The 8,222-nt window shown below is 37.7% G+C and overlaps 1 pseudogene; it reads right to left on the bottom strand.

Moving 5' to 3' along the window:
* Positions 1–6,538: 6,538 nt before the first annotated feature.
* On the bottom strand, positions 6,539–7,288 carry LOC118853837 (annotated as a pseudogene).
* Between the last annotated feature and the right edge of the window lie 934 nt (positions 7,289–8,222).

The raw sequence follows: 8,222 nt of genomic DNA on the forward strand, positions 1-8,222 counted from the left end.
CTTTTTTGACAGGGTGGTTTTATGGGAAGGAAATAGGTTTGAGGAATATTAAGAAACTGTGAGCCATATTTACTCTTGTACTTGGGGTACATGCAGGGAGAGAGACAACAAGGGGGCAAGGACGCATTAACAAGCCAACACCTTTGAGAAGAGAAAAACCTGGAAATATTCTGAGAGCTGAGCCAGTTGTCCTGTGGACAACTTATTTAAAAAAACATTTAAAACATCAAAATTCTAGCTATGTGGTTATTTTTTTCATTTTTGTTTTGTGAAAGAGGGTGAGTGGATAGGAATTTGTCTGTCTTCTGTCAGACAAACTTGCTATTTCACTGAAGAGTTTGGGTTCTTTAGGTACTGTATACAAAGTCTGATTATATTGGGGTGTTTTTACAGTTAGGGTTTTGCAGTAACTTCTATATTTTAATAGAAAATGAACTCCTAACCCCCTCCCCCATTCCTGCCCCTCCTCTCCCATTTCAAGAATTTAAGATTAAGTAAAACAGAAACCCAGTGCACCTGTTAGAGCTGTCACTGTCATCATGAGAATCAATTTTCATTTAACTTGAAGCAGTTGTGACATTGACAGTGTTTCAGCTCAGATACCTGTTTATAGCAAAGCATGATGGGAAGATGCTTCCTGACTTGAGTGTTCTTTTTTAAATTTGGATTTTCATTTATTTTAATTATTATAAAATATTAAAACCTTTTTCCTGATCTCAAAGATTATGTAGATGTGTTTGAGAGGGATGAGAGATGAGTGAACTTGAGTATAATGAAATAATATGTGAGCAAAAGCATTTTTCAATCATTCTTTGTTCTGGGCATGTTCTATATACTTCCAAAATAACCACCCCTCTCTTTTTTTCTTTTTAAACCCCAGTGTTTTTACTTGAGAGTCTATTGTGTAAAAAATTCCACAGGTCAATAAATTTTGAGGAAAACTAGTATTTGGTCTCACAAGGAAAAATAACCAAGATTTTAGAGCTTTTTGTTTTCTTTTGTAATTGTGTAAAACATTTTTTAAAAACCATAAACAGTAAAAAAAACTTGGAAAGACTATATCTACTGATGCAGTGTTACGTGAACAGGACCAGAAGAATGATTTTTGCTACAACAGCGTTATTATAAAAGGGAATGATTTTGAAGGCTTTTATAAACTGATTCATAATGAAATGAACAGAACGAACAGAGCCATTCTACAATAATAATGCTGTAGAAACAGACAACATTGAAAGCTTTGAGGATTATGATAAATGCTATGAACTTTGATAATTGCATAGTACTAATGATGAAATATTATGGAAAATTAATGGATTTAAGGTGCAGAATAAGCCTTAGCTATTTTTACAAATGGCCATTAGGGGAACTTGTGTGTGTGTTTATTGATTACATGTGTATTGCACATTGATTAACGTACATCTGTTTTTCATTCTTTTATTTTTGTTCAATGGGATTGGGTGAGAGGAAACAAAAATAGATTTCTAGGATTTTTTTTTTACATAGTGAGTTGTGTGTGGGGGTGCTATAAGTATGAAATTCTACATTCACTTTTAGATGAGATCACTGTAATAATAGTTTTACTTGACAGTTTTATTTTGTTCAAAAGACCTCTTGGTGTAATTGTCAACAATCTACAAATGTTTGTAACCCAAAAAGAAAACATTAGTTAAGATTTTTTTAAAACAATGAGCTCTGGCCCAGAAGTCAGAGGATTAAGATTTCAGTCCCACCTCTGATATGCATTAACTTTTCGAGTTGACCAGTATTTTGACCTTTATTTTCCTCATCTGTAAAAATGAAAATGTTGGACAATGTGGCCTTAGGAGTCCCTTCTAGTTCTGTATATATGTTGCTGTGAACATCCGCTTCTGACCTAACTTTGTCCTGTTAATACTTGGCATTAGGGACAGCCACATTATAGATCTAGAAGTAACTAAGGGCCAGGCTGAAACAAATAATCTTTCCAGCCAGCACCTCCAGGGCTTCTTAAACATCTGGTCTTTGTCAGGGAATCCTTAGCCCTTGCTTTTGCAAGTTTCAACTCAATCCATGTTGCTTGGGATGGTATACTGCTCTGTGGAGGAAAGGGCCAGGTTATCCTGCTTACTTTTCCCAGGTTAATCCTCTACCTCAAACAGACAGACATGTTGGGGCTCATTCCTTCTTCATCATTTCCAAGATCACCTAATAAATCAACAAACATATATTAAATTCCCATTTCTGCATGTACCCAACACTCTAAAAGACAAAAAATGAAATACTCCTTGCCCTCAAGTATATTATGAACCATTATCCTCAACGACGTTTCTGGACCAAAAGTCATCCAGGCTAATAAGGGTTTTTTTGGGTTTCTTTGTCCACTCCTTTCTCTGCCTCTCCATCCTTGGAACATTTGATATGACAAATGGTCTGGCTGCATGCAGCTACCTAACAAAGAGAGGTTTTAGAGTTCTTCTGAGGTTCTGGTAACCATGATAGGAATGGAGGAGTTAAAGTATATGCCTCCTCACTGCAGAGAACAAAGCTTCTTGGCTCTTCGACCCTCAAGATGCCTACGTATCTTAGTTCCCATCTTCCCCATTTGCATCTCAAATGCTTTGGTACTCCAGTGCAGGCATTCTTATTTTATTTAATATTGGAGGGAATGTGGGAAAATGAGTAATGCACTGTTGGTGGAGTTGGTGGATTTAACCATTCTGTTGAGCAATTTGAAACTATGCCCAAAGGCCTATAAAACCATGCATACCCTTTGACCTAGCAATACCACTATTAGATCTGTGTCCCCAAAGAGACAACGAACAAAAAGGGAAATGGACCTTTATTTACAATATTTATAGCAGCTATTTTCTGGTGGGAAAGAATTGGAAATTGAGAAGATGCTCATCAATTGTGAAATGACTGAACAAATTGTGGTATGTGATTATGGTGGAACACTATTGTATTATAACAAATGATGAGCAGGATGATCTCAGAAAAACCTAGAAAGACTTACATGAGCTGATCCAAAGTGAAATGTACTGTGTGCAAAGTAACAACAATCAGCTGTGAATGATTTAGCTATTCTCAGCAATACAATGAACCAAGACAACTCTGAAGGACTTACAATAAAAATGTTATCCATTCCCAGAGAAAGAATTGAAGGTGTCTGAGGACAGACTGAAGCATACTTTCATTTTTACTTTATTTTGGAGTGTTATTTGGTCTTTGTTTTCTTTCACAACATGACTAGTATGGAAATGTTTTGCATGACTATACATGTAATACCTAGATCAAATTGCTTGCCTTCTAAGTAAGGGGGTATGGGAAGGGAGCAAGGGAAAGAATTTGGAATTCAAAATTTTAAAAATGATTTTTTTTATTTAATATGTTTAGTTTTCAGCATTGATTTTCACAAGAGTTTGAATTACAAATTTTCTCCTCATTTCTACCCTCCCCCCCACTCCAAGATGGCGTATATTCTGGTTGCCCTGTTCCCCAGTTAGCCCTCCCTTCTGTCACCCCACTCCCCTCCTATCCCCTTTTCCCTTCCTTTCTTGTAGGGCAAGATAAATTTCTATGCCCTATTGCCTGTGTATCTTATTTTCTCTGAAGAAAGTTTCTGGGGGTATTAACCCCATTTGTTAAAAAAATACAGAAATGAAAAACCTTTCAATCTGTTTGCAAAAACAAGTGACGGCTACTTAGGAAATTTACTAAACAAAATTTCAACAGAAACACTTTTGCTTATTTGTAGATGGTATTGGCCATTTAAAAAATCGTGATTTATTAAGCAAAGTTAATAATACACATTTGAGTCTTCATATCATTGTGAGGTATTTTTTTCCTGCTGTGACAGCCATTAAAACTAATTATTAAAATAAACTAAGCTTAGGACCAGACCACAACACACCTATGCTATTCTTCCTATACAACCAATGACAAAACTAGGTATCAAAGAGGTTGGATTTACCCTGTGTTACAGAATTATTGACTGTCTGAGGTAAGATCTGAACACAGCTCCCCTGACTCCAATTAGTTTTCACTCCATTGTGCTGCTGTGAGAAAATGTGCATGGGTCGGGATCAAAGCAGACAACACTTGTGGTACATCTATGCTACACTAATGAGTATGGATGCAAAAAGGCCATTCTCCTGGAAGATAAGCACAATTAATTCTCCAATCCATTCCTTTTAGACTCAGACATAAAAGTACTTAAATTGGTTCTGTGAACTTGTTCTATTATAAAATATTTTGATATCTGTATTTCAATATAATTGCTTTCATTTATAATCCTATGAATTTTATGCATTTAAATATATCGTTCAAAGAAGGTTTCTCTAGGTTTCACCAGACTGTCACAGGAGTCTATGATACAAAAAAGGGTTAAGAACCACCATTTTAGTGGATGGACTTTGAACGGCGACTAGACAACTCACTTTTAAGTTTGATTACATTCTATTAAAATGATAAAGCAAGTTTATAAAGAAATTCCCTGGAGGTTCTTATCTCTTTGAGAAGATATCTACTTGTCATAAAAAGTACTTTTATTCATTGCAGTACTCATAAAAATAGCATGCATTTTTGGCATAAAAGAGGAGAGAAAGAAGTGATAAATTCATCCCTACCATGATATGAGAAATGTGAACACATTACATTGGGTTCATGGAGAAAGACTGTCCCAGGAGGAAGAAAATAGAGCTGGAAGGGACAGAAGTGGCCATCTAGCATGCATCCTACATTTACTGGAATCATCTCTACAATATTCTGATGAATGGTCATCCAGCCTTTATTTGAAGATGCATAGTGAGAGGAGAACCTCCTATCTCCATTGGAATACCATTTAACATTTAGATAGCTCTAATTATTTGAATTAGGTCTCCCATATATTAAGCTTGCATTAATTTGAATTTCCCTCCTTTACATTAAGCTTAAATTTAGCTTTCTATAATTTTCAAACATTGTTCCTAGATTTGCCCTTTGGGGGCTAAGCAGAGTAACTTTGACCCCTCTTCCATTTGACAGCCTTTGGAATAACGGAAACCAGATAGTGACCTTCTGAAGTTTTCTTTTTACCATGCTAAACAACCTCAGTTCCTTTCACTTTTCCTCTTATGACATGATATAGAGGTCCTTCGCTATCCTGGCTGGCACTCTCTGGATGCTTAAATGTGACACCTAAAAAATGAAAACAAGCTGTGGTATATGAAGGTGATGGAATACTATTGTGCCATAAGAAATGGGGATGATGCAGACTTCATAACAACCTGGAAAAACCTACACGACATAATGCTGAGTGAGCGGAGCAGAGCCAGGAGAACGTTGTGCACAGCCACAGATATACGGATTCCGTGAGGACCAACCCTGACATACTGCACTCTTCTCAGCAACCTAAGGGGCAAGGACAACTCCAGGGGACTCACGATGGAGAATGCTATCTTCATCCAGAGAAAGAACTGTGAAGTTTGAATACAGATCGAGGTGCACTACATGCTCGCCTTTTTTGCTTCTCTTTTGTTTTTGTTTTTGGGTTGTTTTTTTTTGGTTCTGTTTCTTCTTTCTCATGATTCATTCCATTGGTCAAAATTCTTCTCCACAACTTGACTAGTGCATAAATTAATTCAATGCGAAGTTATACATGACAGTTATATGAGATTCCATGCCGTCTTGGGGAGGGAGGGGGGAGGGAGGGGAGAAAATCTGGAACTCAAAACTATGTAGAACCGTGTGTGGTAAACTAAAAATAAATACATAAATTAAAAAAAATGAAAAACAATATAATACCAGAGGTGGCATGGCAAGGGAAAGGCATAATGTATCTATCAGTATGATGCAATGGATAAAGAGATGGCCTCGGAGTCAGGGAGACTTTGGTTCAAATCTAATCTCTGAAACATATTGACTGTATCATTGATGGCAAATCAGGTAACCTCTCAGTACCTCAGACAATTCTATAAAACCAAAAATTACACAGAATATGCTGATATATATTACTTAAGGAAGTACCTCACTAAGAACTGCTAAACCAATGAAATTATAGATACAGTCTATAACTCTATGGCTCTCAAATTTGGCCAAACCTGAACTATTTCCACCCCATATGGCACTGTCAACTGCTACTAAGCGTGCATTTCACTCTCTGGGGAAAATGTGATCAGCTTTCAATAATCTTGCTTTCAAGTTTTTCTTACCAAAAACTTAACAGTTGGCTCCAAAATCTGTTTTCAGCCTTCAGCAGCACTTTTAATCCTGGTTCAGCCTGAATCCCCATGAGGAAGCTTTTAAAATAAGAATTAATTACAAAATAATTAAGTAAGGTCTCCCAACACAAGGAAATAGAGCTAGATGAGAGATGGAGAAATAAGAGGAGAGCAAAAAGACAAAAGGCATACTCTGGTACATTTTATCAGGAAGATGTTGCATATTTTCAGACCAAAGGGCGGATCAGGAGGCTGAGGAAATGCCTATTCTGGTTTCTTATTTTCCCTTTTGAATGATGTCTTCATGGTAGAAATTTATTATTTTCATTGAAATGAATTTCTTTTTTTTTTGTTTTTTTTTGGGACAAATCTCGTGTTGCTTTATGTCGGATTCTCAGTCGTCAGTCAGGGTTGGATTAGAACCAGGTTATGCGAGTAAGAGTGTCGGAGAGAGAGAGCGCGAGAGAAGAGAGAGATCAAAGGAAAACGGGCATCACCAGCTGCCCGGGACCTTCACTTCACGGTCATCATCTGTACAAACTCTTCATAGTTAACTTGGCCATCACCATCTATGTCGGCCTCTCGGATCATCTCGTCCACTTCCTCATCAGCCAGCTTCTCCCCAAGGTTGGTCATCACGTGACGATGCGCCGCGGCACTGATTATAACCATTTCCATCCTTGTCAAAGACACGGAATGCCTCTCGGATTTCTTCCTCTCTGTCTGTGTCCTTCATCTTCCTTGCCATCATAGTCAGGAATTCAGGGAAGTCAATGGTCCCATTTCCATCTGCATCCACCTCATTGATCATGTCTTGGAGCTCAGCCTCAGTCGGGTTCTGACCCAGGGACCGCATCACTGTACCCAACTCCTTGGTGGTGATGGTCCCATCTCCATCCTTATCAAATAGGGAAAAGGCTTCCTTGAACTCTGCGATCTGCTCCTCAGTCAGCTGGTCAGCCACGGCGGGGCACGGGCGCTATGGGTACCGGAGGAGGAAGAGGAGGAGAGGAAGGAGGAGGAGGAGGGAGGAGCGGGGGTCGCGCGGCGCTGGGAACTAGGCTCCGAGCGCAGCAGGGGGCACAGCTCCTGCCCGATCCGCCGCCGCCGCTGCGCGCTCTGGAAATGAATTTCTAAAGCACTACATGCACCCATACTCAAATAAGTACACAATTTGGTTTGAAAACAAAATATGGAAATTATTTTGGAATTTCTACTTTAAAAGGGTGAAAAATTAGCATGAGAAAGGTAAAATAGTCCATATTATGTATGTGTACTGACCTTTCTTCTCAATAGATAATTAGGCAATATGAAATTTTTGCTCTGATAGTAACTAAAAATGAAACAATAGCAGAATTGAAGTATTTAAAAGAAAGTCATATTATGTGACATAATGGGAATAATAATGTCATGGTAGGGCCATTAAAGCCTACAGGGTGAGGAATGATGATGAAATGAAGAAATTAGTGTGAGTCTGGTCCTTAGGATAAATAAAATAATTGGATAAGCATTACAAGAATAAACCAACCAACAACTAAAAAAAGCCTAGTCTAACAAGATAGAATCTGCACTCTCTCAGGCCTACATTCAGATCATAAAATAATTTACTTCCAGTTCAGTTGTAACTATGCCTGCCATTCCTTACAAACACTGCCAAAGAAGTTTCCTATGAGGCCCCAAAATGGAACTTTCTTACTGGGCTGAGAAATTATGAAACATCGATTCTATTCCCAACTTTGTTGCCTATTGGCAACATGACCTTAGTCAAAACACTGAATCTCATTGAGTCTTAATTTCTTCCTCCATGAAAGGAGAACTGTAATAATTACTCTGCTTCTGTCACATGGGTTACTGGGAGAATATCAAATCAAATATTATTCATGAATATGTTATACATTTTAGAAAGCAATTTAGGATTATGTGATCATAAATGGCTAGAATACCATGTATTTAGAACCAGAGATTCCATGACTAGATATTTTCCCATAGAGGTCATTGAGAAAAGTCCGATATTTGCCAAATAAAAATCTGATATAAATTAAAATA

Source organism: Trichosurus vulpecula, chromosome 6 (genome assembly GCF_011100635.1).
Source record: "Trichosurus vulpecula isolate mTriVul1 chromosome 6, mTriVul1.pri, whole genome shotgun sequence".
In the NCBI taxonomy this organism is placed as follows: Eukaryota; Metazoa; Chordata; class Mammalia; order Diprotodontia; family Phalangeridae; genus Trichosurus; species Trichosurus vulpecula.